Source organism: Podarcis cretensis (assembly GCF_951804945.1).
Source record: "Podarcis cretensis genome assembly, chromosome: 2".
NCBI classification, from domain to species: Eukaryota; Metazoa; Chordata; class Lepidosauria; order Squamata; family Lacertidae; genus Podarcis; species Podarcis cretensis.
This window is the reverse complement of record NC_137171.1, coordinates 2695411-2715354: the sequence shown is the minus strand read 5'-3', so window position 1 is coordinate 2715354 and position 19944 is coordinate 2695411. Positions and strand designations below refer to the sequence as shown.

The window sequence follows — 19944 nt, the reverse complement described above, 5'->3', positions numbered from 1 at the left end:
ATATGATTGCTTTGTTTTGCCATTGGAAAGCGTTCTCTCTCTCTCTCTTGAACTATGATAGTGTTTCATTGGTCCTATAGCTACATTGGCATTTTTAGTTAAGAAATGTAGGTTAGAAATGGAGTGAATGAAAACATCAGGCAGAGCTATGGACACAGATTGCAGAAATCTGTAGCATTATGATCACTAACAGTTAATGTTAATTAACAGTTAATGCTTGGTATGGAAGAACATCAGAAGAGCCTGGCTGGATCAGGCCAATGTCCCCCCTTGTCCTGTATCCTGTCCTCCCAGATGCCCATGGGGAGCCTGCAAGAAGCATCTAAGTGCAATAGCATCCTCTCCTCTTGTGATTTCCCAGCAACTGGTATTTGGAGCCATACTGCCTCCAGCAGTGGAGTTACAGCATAGCCATTGTGGCTGCTACCCATGGATAACTTGATCTGCCATGAATTTGTCTGATTCTCTTTTGAAGCCATCCAAGTTGGTGGCCACCACTATATATTGTGGGGTTGTGCTTCAGAGTTTAACTATGCGCTGTGTGTCTTGCCATAGGGTATTGGATGTTCCCAGGTTCATGTACTGTATCTTGAGAGAGGGAGAAAAATGTTTCCCAAGCCACTTTTTCACACAGTGCATAATCTTGTACCCTTCTGCCATGTTTCCAGTTACAGTGGTACCTTGGGTTACAGACGCTTCAGGTTACAGACTCTGCTAGCCCAGAAATGGTACCTCGGGTTAAGAACTTTGCTTCAGGATGAGAACAGAAATTGCACAGTGGTGGTGGTGGGAGGCCCCATTAGTGAAAATGGTGCTTCAGGTTAAGAACAGTTTCAGGTTAAGAACGGACCTCCGGAATGAATTAAGTACTTAACCTGAGGTACCACTGTACTCGCTTTCATCATTATGACTTTTATCAGAATGAACTGAAAAATTCTCATTCTCCTCCCGCTTCTCAGTCCACACTGTTGGAAAGCAGCCATGAGCCAGAAACTCCATACTGAGTAACATTTGTGTAATTTTGATCAGCTCACAATGCATAGGAATGCTGGCATCTCGGAGAGACGCAAGAGTCCCTTCAGTGAGCTCTCAGTGCTGACCCATCCTAGAGATAACAGTGGCGATTTGGGAAGTTGGCGCTTCTCTCACTAGGCTGCCTCTTTCGTTCTGTTTTATGGGTGTTCTGTTCTCTCTTCCACCACTGTGGAATAATAGAAACCATGGCAACATGACCCGAAGGGGATTGGGGCCAGGTGGTTTGTGGAAGGCAGAAAACCGCCTGCTGGCACCATCACAAACGCTCTGTGAGCAAAGCTGTGTGCAGACGCTTAGGGAAATATTTGGGTGCCCATTTTATATGTAGGTTGTCCCTTTTATATGTGCTGCAGATGGAGGAACATGTCCAAGTACGGGGACGGTGCCTTAAGTAGTCGCTGGAGGATCTGGCCCGGATAGAGCCAGCTTGGGGAAGTTCAGATTAACTGCTGCAGGAGGGGTGCAGCCTAGGTCATCAGTGAGCAGTGGAGAATCAGCAGCAATGGCTGAGTGCAATTTTTAGCTGAGAAACAGCACGACAGGAGAGGGGTCCTGGGCCCTTTACCTACTTGCTGCCTTTCCACTGCCAATACTTCTGCAGATTGCTTTTCACTCACAATGTTGGGGAAACTGATCAGAAGAAAAGATTGCTGTGTTGAGTTTCTCTTTCTTGATTCTATTGCTTTGAACAACGTTGCTGCTAATTTAGTTTTTATAAGTCCCACCCCCTCAAAAAAGGAGTGTTCTTTTTAAAATTATTTTTCATGTTTTTGCTACCTTGGAGAATTTTAGTCATAAGGCGAATTACAAATATTTTAATAAAAATGAATTAGAAAGTAAGGAGTGGGGGTTTAAGCTTTAAATCATATGCTGTAAATCACGGCTTCCCCACTGCTGCTTTCTAATGGTTTGGGAGATGACCTGGATGTCCAGACTTGGTCTCCTCCTAAATGCATCTCTTGCCCCCTTGCCAATTACAATTTGGGCTGTGTTTATACATGACACTTAAGAAAGGAGAATGTGGCACTTAGGAAACACAAACAGCTAGAAAAGCTGTATTCTGTCACTTGTAAGAGGCAAAATTGGCACAATTTCTCTCCCCCCCCCCCATGGGGCATGTAAAATATGTGCAAGTGCGCATGCCTTTGCATACTATCTATCCCAGAAGCACAAAAAGCAGAAGCACAACTTATTATTTCTTTGTAAAAAAAAAAAAGCCGCCTTCGGGATTTCAGCAGACATTTCCCACCTGGTTCTTCCAAACTTAATGGGAGAGTGAGAGCAAGAGAGAGCGAACTAGCTAATGTCACCTGAATACTGAATTCGATGCCAAGGATGAATTTCTGTGCTTGTGTGCTGTGAGCATGAAAACACAGAATAAACACATTCCTGCCTATGTGCAGTGAAGTCCTCTAGTCTTAACAAGGCTCCATGTTTTCCTCCAAGTAGGTCCTGAAGCCTATAGTTCTGCCTCAGATCCTTGCTGGTTCCTCAGCTTTTGTGCAGGCCCAGTGCCTTGGATTTGTACACCTGGAGGCTCTGGGGCTCTGTGTGAATGCAGAATAGGGTAGAAACTAGAGCTAGGAGAGAACGTGTGGCTTAATGATAAGCAGCAGGCTTCAGTAAGACTGAGAAAGTAGTGTTCCATCACTCTGTGCGCACATGCCGTGCGGGAGTGCAGGTGCCCTGTGGGTCCTCAAGGAATGAGAGCCTAGATTGGCAGGGAAAGCAGATTCTCAGGCTCTCTCCCTGCTTCCCTCAGCCAGGCAAAAGCTGTTATGAGACCTGACGCTGGATTAGCTGAGATCTGCCCCTTGAGGCTTTTACAAGGGGCCAAGTGAACAATAAGCTACTGCATATTCCCTGTTAGAAACATAGGAAGCTGCTGTCTACTGAGTACTGAGTTAGTCCATCTAGCTCAGTACTGTCTGCACTGACTCGCAGCAGCCTTGCTGAATTTTGGGCAGGGTTCTTTCCCAGCTGGGGTTTGAACCTGGGATCTTCTGCCTGCAGCGGAGATTTATTGGGAGTTCTAACCCCACATTCCATTTGGGGGAGCATAGCTGAACTCGAGATGGTTAAAAAAACAGGGGAAACATCCTTCATGTTGCCTTTAATAAAGTAGCTGGTTTTGTTCTGTGCTTTTAATCACCCTTCCTAGTATTTTTTGTTTAGTTTTGGTAGTAACACGGTTATTGACGTCAGTTAATGTGAATTGGGGGAAATTACATATTGGACAAGGAAGGAGTTGGAGATCTAAATGACTCCAATACGGTGAAAACACTAATTCAACAGCATACTGTAATGGCTCTTTTATGTTCACACAGCAGTTAACTAATGAGGTGCTGACCATTCAGTATCTTTATCAGAACTGGGGTTGTGATCCCCCTGTACAAACACCCTTGGCAGATGCAAACACACAATGCTGCTGCCTTGTCCTCCCACATTCTGATTTGCCTGCATCTGGCTTCCAGCGCAGAACAACCATCAGACTGTGCTTTCTGGCTGATTTTCCAGGCTTTTCATGTAGTGGAGCACTGGGAGCTGTCCAAGGTCCTGGAGGCAGCTGGTAAGTTCCCTTCCCTGTCTTCAGTTATAGATAGGTAGCCGTGTTGGTCTGCCATAGTCAAAACAAAATAAAAAAATTCCTTCCAGTAGCACCTTAAAGACCAACTAAGTTAGTTCTAGGTATGAGCTTTCGTGTGCATGCACACTTCTTCAGATACACTGCTGTGTATCTGAAGAAGTGTGCATGCACACGAAAGCTCATACCTAGAACTAACTTAGTTGGTCTTTAAGGTGCTACTGGAAGGAATTTTTTTATTTTGTCTTCCCTGTCTTGTTCCACAGCAGATAGAATGCCAATGACGGTTCCGGCTTCCTTCTTTGCTGTCTTCAACCAACCAAAATCTCAAGTGGATCAAGCGGAAACACTTATTCCACCATGGTTTCACTGTTTGTTTAGTAGATAACTTTGGGAGGGGGGGTTCACTTTGTAAACTATCTAATATTAATCTTTCTTCCCATGCCACGCTTCCTCTTTATATTCCCTTGCTTCTGTGAGAGATAACTTTATCCAAAGCCCCACCTTCCACTGTCTCCTGATAACCTACCTGGTCTCTCCCTATTTATTTATTTATTTATTTATTTATTTATTTATTTTGTTTGATAAAAATTATATGCCACTTGGTTGTAGAAAAGTTTAAAGTGCTTCACAAAAGGATTCTATCTCCTTTGGCCATTTATCTGCTTGCTTAAGGAGTGTTTTCTATATGCAGCTGCCTTATGTTGTGTCCTACGGTTGGCCTGTGGTGCTCAGGGAAGAGGATCTGTGGCCTTCCAGGTGTTGTTGGACCACAACTTCCATCATGCTTCAACACAGGTCAAGCTGGCAGGGGTGGTGGGAGCTGGAGGGCCACAACGTTATGGTCTAGCAGCAGCTCTGCCTTATCTTTTCTAGATAAGATGTCAAGGACTGAGCCTTGGATCTTCTGCAGGCAAAGTGTATGCTCTACCACTTGACTCAGGGGACATACCTTGATCCTTGCCCCCCAGCCACTCTATCTCCAACTAGGTAAAGCCACCTCCACCAAGCCTGTAGCAACCACTCTTGCAGTGAAACATAATTATACAGCATGACAGCACTCCTGCTTGTTTTGTAACCTATTGAAGAAAAAGCACCCCATTATCCTCTTGGTTCCAAAGCAGTATTATTTGTCCACGTACCCAGAAATCCCTAAATAATGCACAACTAGCCCCCTTTCTTGAATTAGGAATTGAAGCAGTGGTGCTGTTCCGTTTCAAGTGTATAGGCCATTGGCACACTGTGTGCAGCCCTTAGAAGATGACACCCTTGCCCACGTGAACTGCCCAGTGAACGGTTTTCTGTGAGACTGAATGTTTCAGTTGCATTGTATTGGTTAATGATCAAATGGCTTTCCTTTTAAGTCCTCTTGTGCAGCTTGACAAGTACACATTGTGGTAGTCTCCAAAAAGGAGTTGGCAATGTGTCCATGGGCACACAGGTGCCTAGAGAGGACTTTCTGGACACCCACAGGGTCCCTGTCTCCCTACTTCTTCTCCCCCTCCCCAAACTAGGCTTGAAGAAACACACTATTGTAGCCAACAGACCAGCTTGTAGGGTGTGCTTGGTTGTGGTGAGTTGTGTGGTTCTCACAACATCTTCTCCCAGGATGCAGATGTGCCTGTGGGCACCAAAAGGTTGGTGACCCCTGTGCTAGGATTCCCTACTTGGATCTGGGAGTTATGAATCCCATTTGCTCATAATCCGTGACTCTGGGATGATCACCATCTCTTTGATTGAGCCTACTTTGCTGGCTTGTTGTGAGGATAAGTGTATGCTGCTCTGAGGGTCTTGGAAGAAAGGCAGGATAAAAAGTAATAATAACCCCAGGAGGTGGAAGCAGAAAATTGTGATGGAGCTGGGCTCTTACTTAGGAGAAAGGGCCTCAGTAATCTTGGTAAACACTCATACTTGTGCAGGAAAATGAAGGTGGAACCATCTGCAAGGTAATTACTATGGTTTTTCTTTTAAAGATGCAAAATGCATATTGCAAGCCAGTGCTGTTTGCCCGAGGACAACGTGGAGAGGGTGTCTCTCCCCCCCCCCCGCCACACAGTAAAAGAAGCTCAGTATCCCTTGCCCAGATTCCTCTTTTAAAAAGAGGAAGTCAATCCTGCTTTTGACATTAAATGATTATCTTTCCAAGCTTGCTAATTGCCTAATAAATCTTTTTAAAAGGGCTAATTTCTACCGAATGCATTAAAGCCTCGAAATAAATATTTTGCCCAATAAAGGATGGTGCAGAGAATTAAAAAAGCAAAGATGAATGGCCCTGGCTTGGCAATGAGTAACAAGCCATTTCAGGCTGTGCTGAGCACATTTTTTTACAGTAAAAGGTCACATCTGCTGGGGGGTGGTAATTGGGGCCATGGGGTTAAATGCATTGAGTGGCCATTAGTAGCAATCTATCATGATGAGTTGCACGCAGGTGGCGCTGTGGGTTAAAGCCTCAGTGCCTAGGGCTTGCCGATCGAAAGGTCGGCGGTTCGAATCCCTGCGACGGGGTGCGCTCCCGCTGCTCGGTCCCAGCGCCTGCCAACCTAGCAGTTCGAAAGCACCTCCGGGTGCAAGTAGATAAATAGGGACCGCTTACCAGCGGGAAGGTAAACGGCGTTTCCGTGTGCGGCTCTGGCTCTGGCTCTGGCCAGAGCAGCGATGTCACGCTGGCCACGTGACCCGGAAGTGTCTCCGGACAGCGCTGGCCCCTGGCCTCTTAAGTGAGATGGGCGCACAACCCCAGAGTCTGTCAAGACTGGCCCGTACGGGCAGGGGTACCTTTACCTTTACCTTTATCATGATGAGTTACTGCTCAAAAGTAAATTGGAGAATTTGGATTGGATCCAGCTGGGATTGGAAGTGCCTGGTCCTTTCTAGGGGAGTCTCTGGTGTCTTATTTTGGACTCCTTAAGCCTACAGCCCAGTGACTGCCATGCGACATGTTCATTCTCCAAATGAAATTCTTAAATAGAAACCCCAAAGTCAGGTTCTGAAACTTGTTGGTTTGGTGGCCTCTTTCTTTTTCACTTCACCTGACCTTGCTGCTGACTTGGTCAGAAATGCAGGGCTGTTTTTGAGCCAGGGGCCACCATATCACAGATGCAGAGCTCATTTTCTTTAAACAGGGCTTTGCCCATAAATATGAGATGCAACACTGCAGAACAGAGTGGAATTGAGCCCGTGCGAGTGATTTTTCACCACTGGTGCCTAAATATTTGCGGTTTCATCTCTGCAGTTGGGTGTTTAAACTTGAGTGGGGAAGCCTGTTTTGTTTTTGTTTTTTACTCCTGATTATATTATTTCATACTTTTAAAAGTAATCTGAAGTGGCCAAGAGACTCCTCCCTCAGTGGCAAAGTCAGTCACAACTGGTTACACTCTGTGGGAAGGTCAGGCTATTTGTCATTTGGTCCTATGAGACAAGCAGGCATAAAGGGATATTTGTTTCTCTTGTTTTGTGTTGGGGCATGTGAGAGAAAGAATCAGGTGCTACGCAGAGGCGATCAGAGCTGTTCAGTCACCAGTCTCATTCTCTTCTGCTGTTTCCCCTGTGTGGCGTTCTTGGCATTCTTAGGGGCCTTCTTTTTCTTCTTTTTTGGGGGGCCTAGTGGCTTGCTGAGCTCTGTAGGAGTGCCTTCAGTTCTGCATCTTGCACTTCAAATTCTGATTTGTAGAGTTCAGGCTCAAAGGGTCTTCTAGTTATCCTCATGGGACCATTGGGCATTAAAAGCACCATGAACTTAAGCTGGGCAACAAACTTTGCTTCTTTCTCATAGAGGACATGAATTGGCTGTAGCTGCTCATGTTTAGCATATCCTGCTACCCCCATCCTCAAATGCCCTGAGAGGGAATGGCATAGTATCAAAGCCTCTTTCCACCTCACTGAAAAAGGCACGGGAAGTTTTCATTTTCAAACCATAATGCTTGGAAGGGTCCCTTTTGTAAATTGTAGTTCTCTGCCCAGCAGCCTTTGCCTTTCCTTCTCCATTGCTGACGAGAACATCAATAATGTAAACTTCATGGACTTCAAATTCTGCTTTTTCATGGTCCTTTCTTTGCTAGTCTGAGGGGCTCTGAATGATAATCTTCTCCCCATCTATCAAATGCTGCTTCAGCTGGTGTGATAGCATCCCTAGTAGGCTAGTTTCTGCACACACTTGCACATGCCTCTGTGTCCTCCAACCAGAGATCAAGGACACATTCCAGGATGGGGCAAAGCAGAGCCAGTGTGTGGGGCTGGGGAGCATCCTGAGAGCTAGACAGAGAGGCCTAGGGGCTGCATCTGGTCCCTGGGCTTGAGGTTCCCCACCCCTGAAGGTCTAACTGAAGATGTTGCAGAGCTGATGCCTGTCGGCTGAGCATTCTCTCTTTCACTGCCTAGGAGGAAAGTGGTCCATCCACTTGCAGCCCTTTTTAATTCAGCAGCGTTCACTGGTAGGCCTTTTGCACATCTGATTGGCTTTCTTTGCCCCCCTGCCGACCTGCCCACCCCCCCGCTGGCAGCTGAACTGCTGAGTTCTCCCCTCCTCCCCCTGCCTCTCTCTCAAGCCTAATTTCCTCTCATGAAAGCAGCTCTTCTTGCCTCTAATTTAGTTCATGCTGAGCATGCACCTGCTGGGTGCCTGAGAAAAGTGCTGGGGAAATAAGCTGGACCCTATTAAAGACATCCATTCTGTACTCAGACTTGCCAAACTGCTACCTGGAATGCTGGAAGAATAGCAATGGCTGCAGCTAAGGACAGGCCGCATGTTGCATGTTGCATTTTCACATTAGCCAATTGATTGGACATTCCAGAAAGCAGCATGGGAAGTACTTCTGTGGGGCAGGTGGAGACTCTTCTCCCTTCTCCATGGATGATGGGAATCCTCCTGGGGAGATCCTCTGTCACTTGTTCCACTGAGCTGTCTGGATGGCAGTAGCCCTGTGATATGGAACCTTAGGCTCCAGTAAGTTGAATTCAGCCTACAGGGTTTCCAAAAGGATCACTGTGAACTGTTCTCTGTGCATTGATTCTGCTGTCCATTCCCTCCTCCACAGTCTCTGTTTCAAGGATTCCATTTTTTGTTCAGTGGAACAAGAATCCCACCCTTCATTTCATCAACTTCCACTCTTCTCTTTCAGTTGACTCATATGCCAGATGTTCCCAACCTGCAGCCCCCAGGTGTTGCTGGACCCCAGATCCCATCATCCCTGACCATTGACTGTGTTGTCTGGGATTGATGGGAGTCCAACAACATTTCGACGGTGGCTGGTTTCTGATGGCTGCCATATGCTTTTAGATCTTGAGCTCTGACCTGGATGAGCTTTATAGACAAGCTGACTAAGGGGAAGCATCATGGATGATAAACACTTCTTCTTTGTCTGCTACTACTGGGGATGATGATGAGTAATATTAACAATAAATAAATAAATAAATAAATAAATAAATAAATAGGGCTGAGACCAGAACTAGATGTTAATGGCTGACATGAGGCTGTTGCCAGAAACAGATACCATGCATTGCCACTTCTTTCTCCTCCTCTCTGCCACCAATGGAAGACACTGGATGTCATAATCATATTGCAGCTTTCTGCACCCCTGCAAGGGACAACCAAGGAAAATCACAGCAGAGAGTGAGAGAGGCGAGTAGACGCAGGGCTGCTGCTGCTGCTTGTAGTTCTAGCCTGAGGGTGGTACTCAGCCTTGCGACAAGTAGGGTGTTCCCGTGGAGAACGAGGTCCACCTGTACAACAGGAAATTCCCCTCTCTCCTCACCTTCCCACCACAAAAAGAACCTGTTCTGGGTTTCTCGTTCCTGTTTCCAGGATAAGGGGATTGTGAGAGGAAAAGTTCCATGTATCTGTGAGAGTGCTGTAAAGGATTAAACTTCCATCGGCTAAAATCATTAAACCCCCCTTGGAAGCAGGAAAAGAGGGGGGGAAATTTGGGATCGCATAAGCCTGCAGGAGAGAGTGAAGAAAGTTAAATTACCTGAACCTGGAAACGGGCTGCTAGTAAGACTGACATTTTGGGAAAGTTCATTGACTGTGAATAAAACATATCTTGACAGCTAGTTAAATAAGAGAAATACATTGTTTCCATTGTCTCCTTCTGCATTGAAAAAGGAGTAAAAGTAACTGAAAATTGAAACTAATTTTATTGCTTGAACTGTGCTTAAAAGGATTGATACAAATAGAAATTGTTTCCCTCTAGAGGGAGCCTTTGAAACTGTTACAAGAGTTGAGCTGGTGGAATCTCCAGCTGCAAGATAAAAAACCGTGAGAACCAGGGATTAACCTTGGATAGGTTAAGAATGTCGACAGAAGAAGCCTTAGTGATTGCATTATGTAAGATAAGTGATTCATTGGAACAGCTCCACAAGAAGACGGATTTGATGACTATTAAAATTGATAACTTGGGACAAAAAGTGACTAATTTGGGACAAAGAGTGAACATCTATACAGAAGCCGTTCAGGAATCGATGCAGGAATCTACTTTGGCATGGCAGGCTGTGGAGAAGGCGAGGGAGAAAGTTGTTGTTGTTGAACCTAAAGTAATACAGGTGGAGAGGGAGAGAGCCCCAGCCTTACAGAGGCAATTTGATGACTATAAGTTGTTGCCTTCTATGATTGAATTCAGAGAAGGTCAGATTTTGAGGATTGGAGCCCTGCTTGGACTGGAGAAGGAAAGTTGGATAGATCACCTCATGCAGGGATTTACTGACCTTTGGGACCTGGACCTGGGTCAGGAGGAGATTGGAGTTGTGGGGACTTTCAGATTTGGAGGGATTTTGAAACACGTCCTGAAATATCTTTTGGATTTTAGTTTTAATTACGGAGATTTGGCTGACCTGTCGAGAAGGAATAAAAACATTGCTAGGTCGGAGCTTCCCCGAGATCTACTCTTCAGCATCAAAGGAAGGAAATTAAGAACAAGATCAGCAGAAGACAAAGTAAAGTGCATGTATAAATATGAAGAAGACCTGCAGAAGGGACTTGGAAAAGAGTTAAGAGCCTCGGACAGAAGATCACCAGGTTGATGAACTATATGGAATTGACGGAAATGACTGGCAGAATCCGAGACCAGGGAGAAGAGACGGTGGAAGAAGATTGGGAAAAGTTTAAAGTTTATTTATAGAAATACTGTAAAATTAATGAGTATCAGAATAATGTTGGAATGGAATTATAAGGCTTTAGTAGAAATGTTTTAAGGAGTTAAGCATAAATAAGTATTATAGTATTAATGGAAAATAAGGTTAAAATAAGTTAAGATAATTATATGACAGAAAATATAGAAAGATGGAAAGGAATTGCTGAAACAATTAATAGAAGTGGAATACAAAAAGGGAGGTGAGAGGAGGTCGATGAAACAAGGGAATGAAAGATAAGGCATTGAAATGGTATGATGTATGTTTTTAAATTGTTTTTGCTTTGTTTTGTTTAGTCTAATGTGTTAATGTTGCGTTGTGTACTGTTTATATATTGCATCGTATTGTTTTCTTTCTTTCTTTTGCTTCTTCTTTTTTCCTTTCTTTTTCTTCTTTATTGTAAGGTTTAAAAGTAATAAATATTTAATTTTTTTTTTAAAAAAGAGAGTGCTGGATTGGAGCATGATTTTGCATTTGGTTTCTTTTGCGACCTTGTCCTTGATTGAAGAGGTTTGAGTTGTTTCAGCCTTCGCCAACTTGGTGTCCTCCAGTTGTTGAAGGACAGCTCTGATCAGTTCCAGCTAGCATGGTCAGGAATGCTGGGTGTTGTAGTCCAACCACATCTGGAGGGCACCAGGTTGGGGGAAGACTGGTCTTTATCAAAATGAGGGGGGATTATTGGGTTGTTTTTATTATGTATTTTGTGTTTTTATATTGTGTTTTTATATTGTGAACCACCCTGAGACCAGTGGGTATACAAAATTAATTAATCATCCTCATCCTCAGCTTTCCTTCTCAGTTTTGTGGGAGCCAAGACATGCAGACTCAAATTCTGGCTTTCTTTTAATACTTTTATGGAAAAGGCCAATGTTTCTGTCTATAATTATTATTATATTTATATCCCAGTTATCCTCCAATGAACACAAGGTGGTGTACATTGTTTTCCCATTTCATCCTAACAACAACCCTGTGAGGTAGATTAGCTTGAGAGACAGTGACTTGCCCAAGGTCACCCAGTGAGTTTCATGGCTGAGTGAGGATTTCACCTCTGGCCTCCCAGCTGCCAGTCCAACACTCTAAGCACTACACCATTCTGACTTTCCTTCTGTTGGTCTAACTATTGAACCAATTTTCCTGATGAGATCAGCAAAACACATTGGGAATTATATGTTAATTGACTTCGCTGAGTTTTGTTGGCTACAGTCTTTTCTTTTGCCATATCTATGGCCATAAAAGTATGAAAGGGAGATGCATGTCTTGCAATCAAAGGGATGGGATAGGGAGGAGATTAGAAGCTTGATTTAAATCTACAACTCATTTCTTTCCTTTTTAATACTGTTTTGACCACTGACATTCAAGATTAAATGGAGGCCAAGTAATCAATCATTAATCAATCAATCAGCAACTAGGAAAAGTTGGGGCTTTAAAAAGAGTGTGTGTGTGCAAGAGGCAGACTATATAAAAAAGAAGCAGAACGGCTCAGATGCCTTTCAAGCAGGACCTTCATCAGTGATGGGAAACCTGTGGCTCTCCATGTTGTTAGACTCCACCTCCCATCGTTCCTGACCATTTGCCATACTGGTTGGGTCTGACAGGAATTGTAGTCTAGCAACATGTGGAGGGCCCACAGTTTCCATATCCTTGCAGTAGACAGTAAATCCTGAGCTCTTGGGTGGAATGGAAAATAAAAGTAAATTGCACCTGATATAATCCCAGAAACACATCTTTCACAAATGGGTCCTGCCTGGTTCTTTCTCAGCATGCTGTAGGCATCTGGGACCTCCCCTTGGGAAGTGAGTAGGATGTGCCAAAGGATTTCGTCCCAAGCCCTCTTTCCCAGCAAGGAGCAGAGGCGACCCTTCTCTTCCGCATGCAGCCCTCACTCCTTAGTAGGCAAGAGCCCTGCCTTTCGTCAAGGAGGAGATGAAATGGCTTTGCTGTTGAGCTCCTTATCGTGCATCAGCTTAACAGGCAGCCCCTGGCTGCTTCAGCCACAGCAGCGGAAAAGGAACTTTAATCGCTTGGCTCAGCCAAGTAATTAAAAGGGAGCGTGCCCTGTGGAAGGGCTCCCTTGGGTGCTGGGAGGCTCGCAGCTCTGAGCACTTCCTTGCCTTGGCTCATGTCCTGGCAGCTGCTTTGCCAGCTAGTGTTGCTGTCAAGTCTGGCGGAGGTGGAAGATAAAGGACCCAGCAAGATCCAGGCTGGTTAATGGAGGCAATGCCAAATGGAATTCCTGGCAGAATTAACGACCTGTGAATTCTGAAAAGGTCTGGTTCAGATGAGGGCATCTTCTCTCTCCCCCCACCCAGCAGCACAAACATCTTGTTTCACTCCTTGTTCCTCCCACCACTACAATGTGCACATTTGGGATTGTTAATTGTGCAGCCCACACTTATCCAAATTGGCAGCACCCATTTTTTTTAAAAAATGAATGTTTAATCAGTCAATGCACATAGCTCTCTCTCTCTCTCTCTCTCTCTCTCTCTCTCTCTCTCTCTCTCTCTCTCTCTCTCCCTCCCTCTCTCTCTCTCTCTCTCTCTCTCTCTCTCTCTCTCTCTGTGTGTGTGTGTCTCTGTGTGTATTGTGATTCCAAATGAATGCAGATGGAAACTGTTTACAATTTATCTGTAAATAGTCAATAAACCATTTCCATTCTTTTATAAAAAAGTTTGTTATCTTGATTTCTTATTCTTCTGGTAAGTTTCACCATTTCTGCATATTCCATAAGTTTTTGTATCCATTCTTCCTTTGCTGGGACTTCTACTTCTTTCCATTTTGGGACAAGTAACATTCTTCCCACTGTAGTAAAAGGTAAAGGTAAAGGTACCCCTGCCCGTATGGGCCAGTCTTGACAGACTCTAGGGTTGTGCGCTCATCTCACTCTAGAGGCCGGGAGCCAGCGCTGTCCGCAGACACTTCTGGGTCACGTGGCTAGCGTGACGAAGCTGCTCTGGCGAACCGGCACCAGAGTAGCACACGGAAACGCCGTTTACCTTCCCGCTATAAAGCGGTCCCTATTTATCTACTTGCACTTAAGGGTGCTTTCAAACTGCTAGGTGGGCAGGAGCTGGGACCGAATGACGGGAGCTCACCCCGTTGTGGGGATTCGAACCGCCAACCATGCGATCGGCAAGTCCTAGGTGCTGAGGTTTTACCCACCCGCTTCCCTTCCCACTGTAGTAACATACATTAATAAGTTTCTATACAGTTTAGGTAGTTCTGTCCCTATAATTCCCAAAAGGAAAGCTTCTGGGTTTTTGTTTTTATTACAAACGTTATTTTAAACATCCTTTTCATTTCATTATATATCACTTCCTAGTAAGCTTTAACGTTACTACAAGATACCACATATGATAAAAAGAACCTTCTTTTTCGTTACATTTCCAACACTTACCGTATTTGATTTAGATTTATACATTTTTGCCAATTTACTCAGTGTTAGATACCATTGATATATCATTTTCATATCATTTTCTCTTAGACCATAACATGTTGTAAATTTTATATCCATATTCCATAATCATTCCCATGCTTCCATATCTATATTATGACCCATATCTATTGCCCAATGTATCACTGAGGATTTTACTTGCTCATCCTTTGTCTCCCATTCCAATTATATTTTATATATTTTAGACATCACTTTCATATTACATTCCAGCAGGTCTCTCTCCAGTTGTGATATTTGTTCCCAAAACCCTCGTATCCTATCTTTCTTAACTGCTTCATTCAAATGATGATATTGTATCCGTGCTGTTAATTTTCCTGATAATTCCTTAATTTTTCAAAATTTATATTCTCCTCCCTCTTGAATTAATAAATCTGTCCACCCTTCTATCATATTCTTTTTCTTTACCATTATAGCTTCCAATGGTGAGAGCCAAAGTGTTCTTTTTACCTCTAATAAATCCTTCTATTTATCCCATACTCTATATAATTTTTTCTTAATTATATGATTTGTAAATCCTTTATGCACGTTTACCTTTTCATACCATAAATAAGCATGCCAACCAAAAATAGTGTCATGACCTTCTAAGTCTAGAATATGTGAATTCTCTAATGTCATCCATTCCCTCAACCAACAAAGACAGGATGCCTCATAGTATGGTCTCATATCCGGCAGGGGAAATTCTCTTTTCTTTTGCATCTATCAATATTTTATATTTTATTTTCATTTTTTTCCTCTGGCCAAATATATTTAGAAATATCTTTTTGCCATGTTTTGAAACAATCTACTTGCTTGTTTCTAAGCAGCAAGTTTCTAGCTCTCATGGCTGCAAAATTAAGTTTGAAAATGGGTGCCTGTGGTGGTTGTGGAAGCCATAGGAACGAGTGATTAAGGTTTTCAGTGGAAGTGATGAGGAGGATGTGCTCTTTCCATGACTTGTAATGTTGTATACCACCCTGAACTCTTTGGAGGAAGAGTAGAATGCAGTACAGTACATGTGTTTGCAAAACCCAGACACAGGTATCAGCTTTGTGTTTCCATGTTCTAGGTGTGGAGGTGCTAAGCAGGTAATGAGAGAACCAGATTCATTTAACCTGCTCATAATCTAGAGAAGCCTTTGCCAGCTTGGTGCCCTCCAGATGTTGTTGGACTACAACTGCAATCAGACCCAGTGATGGGAACAGTAGTCCACTAGCATCTGGAGGGCACCAGGTTGGGGAAGGGTGATCTGGACTGAGTTATGTGCTACAGATGCTTTTGGGAGAAAAGTTTTTGTGGCCAAAGAGAGGGAGCCCAAACTAGGGATATTGCACGGGTCTCAAATCAGGCTAGTTTGGTGGCTCAGGGGCAAAAAGAGAGGACATGTTGCTCAGCAGCAGAGTGCATGGGTTTCTGGCAGAAAATCCTAGCTGTAATCCTTGGTATGAAGGGTGGGAGAGGAGCACAGCCAGGAGAAGGCATCAGGCACCCATCAGGAAACTATTGCTGTTCCCTCCAAATAGTCCTCTTGTCTTCTCCAAGCTGCCTGCAGTGTGCCAGCCCATGTTCTGCCGTGGTTCCCTTTGTGGCCCACACATTAGACATGCAGCACTCATCCTCCTTGCAAGCTCATGGTTGATTGCAGCCCTAATCGCTTTATAATATCACAGACATCAGGGAAAGTGATCCAATTAACAGAGAAAATAAGCATGGGTTTTTTTGTTTTGTTTTTAACACACACAAACGAGCACACACACACACACACACACACACACACACACACAAGCTTTTGGAACCCTTTGATTTCCTCCTCTCCTTGCTTTTCTGCCTCCCCTGTTTCCTATCTCTATTGCCCTCATTTCCAAACAGACAAGGCTTTTGGAGAAGGGAGAAACAACACCGTCAATAAATTGTTAGCTGCGTGTGTGACGTAGCCCTTTGAGCACCCGAAGTCCAAGAGAAGCCTTGGCCTGATCCCTGCAGCAGCACAAATGAGCTTCCACTTGCGCTCTTCTCTGGCTGTGGCAGGGCCCTTTCGCTCAGCTAGCGCCGGTGTCAGCCGGCTGCTGGGCTCAGTCACCTGGCAACAATATTCTGGTGATGACGGGCGTTGATTATAGAGCAGCTGAATTCAGCTGGCGGATGTTCAGAAGCAGCAATTGATCAAACAAGTGCAGAGCCACTTGGCACAGGGGCAGCAGCAGTTGGGAGGGGAATGAGAAGGGTTTAGCATTGTTGCTCTCACGACAAGGAGCAACTGGCCTGCACACTCCAAGCTCACCCTCTCCCCCCACTTGTGCACTGGCACTGGCGCTGTGATCCCGGTTTAGTTTAAACCAGTCCTTATTAATTAGGATCTTGAACCGGGGTGAAGCCATGGTTTGAAATCCTGGTTGCTAAGTCAACATTAAACCAATGTTAACCAACATTAAACCACTGTCTAAGCAGTGTGAAGCTACACTGCCACCCCTTGCCCTGCCCTGGTCTTGCAGAAGATCCCACTGAGCAAGGAGAGATCCCTGCTCAGACAGAGGTTGGATGTGAGCTGGCTTCTTTTGAGCCTCTGCTCCATCCCCTTGTGGGGAACTAGAGTCTCTTAAATGGTTTGTCCTCAGATTTGACATGTTCCCCATCATGTCCACAGTTTCTGTGCATAACAGCCCAGAATTGAGGTGCTGAAGCCAAGATGTGAAGAGTAGAGGGAAGGGAGGAAGAGGGATCTTTAGCTGTGATTGCCGCACTGCAGGGGGTGGACTAGATGACCCACTGGGGCTCTTCCAACTCTGATTCTATGATCTCATAGACCCAATGAATTTTCCCAGGGTGGTTCCAGGGGAGAGTGCTGCCGTTGCATCTGTGTCCTGATTGTGGCCTTGACATAGACACCTTTCTGGCCATTGCGAGAACAGGGTGCTGGACCAAATGGACCTTTGGTCAGATCCCACAGCCCTCCTTACATTCTTATGATCTCTATATCTCGTTGTTGTTGTTATTTCAAAAACAATTTCCTGCCTATTGCCTCAGGAATGAGTCCTCCAGCTGGGGTAGCTAGCAATAATCTTTAAAGCCAATCATGACAAAACACTGCACAACCAATTAAGCAAACAAACATAAGCAGCATTTCAGGCAGATGCCAATTCAAGAACCAGCCCTGTCACTCTCCTGCAGGAGGCACAGAGACCTTTTCCTGACTTGGAGCTGGTAGGCAGTGGTGGTGATGATGGCGCCACGAAGAACCCTCACCTCTGGTGGGTGTGGGACACAGAGCCTCTCCGGGATAATCACAGCATGTGGGGAGGCCCAGATGGAAGGAGATGTGCTTTCATCACTTTAACCCATACTTGCTTTGCATAAAATTAGTGTATTTAGTGTAACCTTAATTTATATCAGTCAGTTAGTGGCCTGCTGCTTTTCCTCCCAGGAGCTCAGGATGCTGTACACAAAGTTCCCGGGTGTCCTCTCGTTCAAGCACAGAGCAGCCCCTGATTCGCTTAGCTCTAGTATTAGAACCGCATTATATATCTTGCCAGTTATTGTTTTTGTTGTTGTTCTTGAGGCAAACTGACAGCTTTTGAGTGCAAAGGAACTGAAATTGACAGAGTTTTCCACATCTTAGGTGTGGACCTAGGATGTGGAAGAATCTGTCAATTTCAGTTTCTGCTTTTTCCACTTTACTTTCCCATATTGCCATGTCAGTTCACATATTGCTAAAAATTCATCAGCATTGTAGCGTGACTTTCTCCTAATATTCACATTTGCATATGTAATTTTGCAAAGCCATTTCCCCATGTTATGCATTTTTGTGTGCTGTTTTTACTAATATATGCATTTCCATGCACACTTTCCCCTAGTTTATGCATCTTGGTAGACATGGCTGGGCCATGTGGATTGTTTTGGAAAGCATGAATAAGGTAGAATGAGCTGAACCAAGTTTCCTCCCTGGCCCCAGCCTCTCCATGCCACCTTTTCCTTCCCAAGCTGGGTTTGGACCAAGAGGCCCATCATCCCCTCTTCATCACCCTCTCCCTCTGTTAATCAGCCGCTCCTGCAAACAGAGAAACTTTTACCCATGCCAGAAGTGGAATAAATGGTTATTATTGATTCTAAGTGCCTATACACTCCCTGCCTCCATCCCCCGATTTGATGTTTGTTGCTCAGTTGAGCTGTTTAAGTGACTCAATCAGCCGTCTCTCTCGTTATTATTTATTTATTTTCCGAGTGATTGGGTTTCATTGCAAATTGCTGTTTGCAGATGAAGCTGGTCTTGGCGGTAGGCTTGGTGTGGCACAGACTGTGGAAGCGGGACAGATGGTGCTGAGCCTGGGAAACGTGAGGAGAAAACGCCACGTAGCTCAGGCTTTAAGCTTCCACTTGAAACTTCTGCTGTTGGGATGCAGGCTGAGGACAGAAACCCCAGCTGTTGGATTGAGGGGGCTCCTACTCACCCCTCACCCCAGGGCTGACATAAATCTGGGCAGGATCAGGATCCAGATGGTGTTAGGAGGATGAGGGAGGGTTGGGATTGGCAGAGCTTGGAAACCAGATAAGAGCATAAGGGAGAGCCCTACAGGATTAGTATGAAGATCCATCATCATTAGGGGATCTGCTTTCCATGCAGGGTGTCCTAGGTTCAGTCTCTGGCAACTCCAGGTAGGACTAGGAAGGTCTGAAACCTTGGAGAGTTGCTGCCAGTCAGTGTAGACAATATTGAGCTAGATGGACCAATGGCTTGACTCTGTATAAAGTAACTTCTTATGTTCCTGTTATCAGTTTTCTGACTCAGTTGGCTTCATATGATTCCAGGCTTGGCACTGGTGACAGCAGTGGGCCACTGAAGGCATCTGGCCTCCAGGCTCCTGAAACAGGGAGCCGGCACTGCACAGTCTGCAGCGTAGCTGTGACTGTGCAATGGCGAATGAATTTTAGCCTGACTTGAGCCTAGGGATAGGGAAGGCCATGCATCTGAATGGTTTTTCTCTTTCAAAGGTAGGACACCTACTCACTCCCCTTGCTGCTGTTGGGTTTTTATTTTTACCAAGAAAGGAAATCTGTATTAAGTGGCTTTACAATGAGTGTGCAGGGCACAAAACATCAGATAATTACATGTCCAGTTTCATCAGCTTTCTCAGCAGCCCAAACTGCTGTTGCAAAATCTATTGCAATTACCCATCGTAGGGAGCTTTTGATGGCATGTTGGAGAGAGAGATCAACAAAGAGGTCGATGGCGGAAATCTCGGGTGCCTGCTTTTCAAGGTCACATTTTCTCTCTCTGCACAGTGTACAGATCCTGTCCTAGCTGGCAGGATGTGGGTGCAGAGGGCACTGTTGTAAACACATCAACCCCTTTCCAAGTGCTCTTATTGAGAACCTGGTTGTGCCTTTAATGCTGCCCTCTCTAAGCAGTGTGAAGCTACACTGCCACCCCTTGCCCTGCCCTGGTCTTGCAGAAGATCCCACTGAGCAAGGAGAGATCCCTGCTCAGACAGAGGTTGGATGTGAACTGGCTTCTTTTGAGCCTCTGCTCCCAGCCCACCTCTCTTAGGCTCCATCCCCTTGTGGAGAACTAGAGCCTCCTAAATGGTCTGTCCTCAGATTTGACAGTAATGTGGGAGGCACTTGGTCCCTTGCATCTGGGAAAAGATTCCCATGAGCTCTGGTGCTGCGGAATCTGTTTCATGAGGCTTCTGCCTGACACCCTTGGAGTAATCCACGGATTACAAGCATCGGTTTTCAAGCCAGAAACACAGTCTGCTTCCATAGCTGGTAGCACTGCAGC

At 45.0% G+C, this 19944-nt stretch overlaps 1 protein-coding gene and 1 pseudogene across 7 annotated transcripts in view; one reads left to right on the top strand and one right to left on the bottom strand.

The window, feature by feature from the left end:
* The window catches only part of PDE1B (phosphodiesterase 1B), a 134016-nt gene that overhangs the window by 41915 nt on the left and 72157 nt on the right, over nucleotides 1-19944 (top strand). The gene's annotated exons all lie outside the window — the stretch shown is intronic.
* Nucleotides 6901-7745, bottom strand: LOC307210185 (proliferation-associated protein 2G4 pseudogene; annotated as a pseudogene). The gene has a single exon. The product of its transcript is annotated as a proliferation-associated protein 2G4 pseudogene (transcript).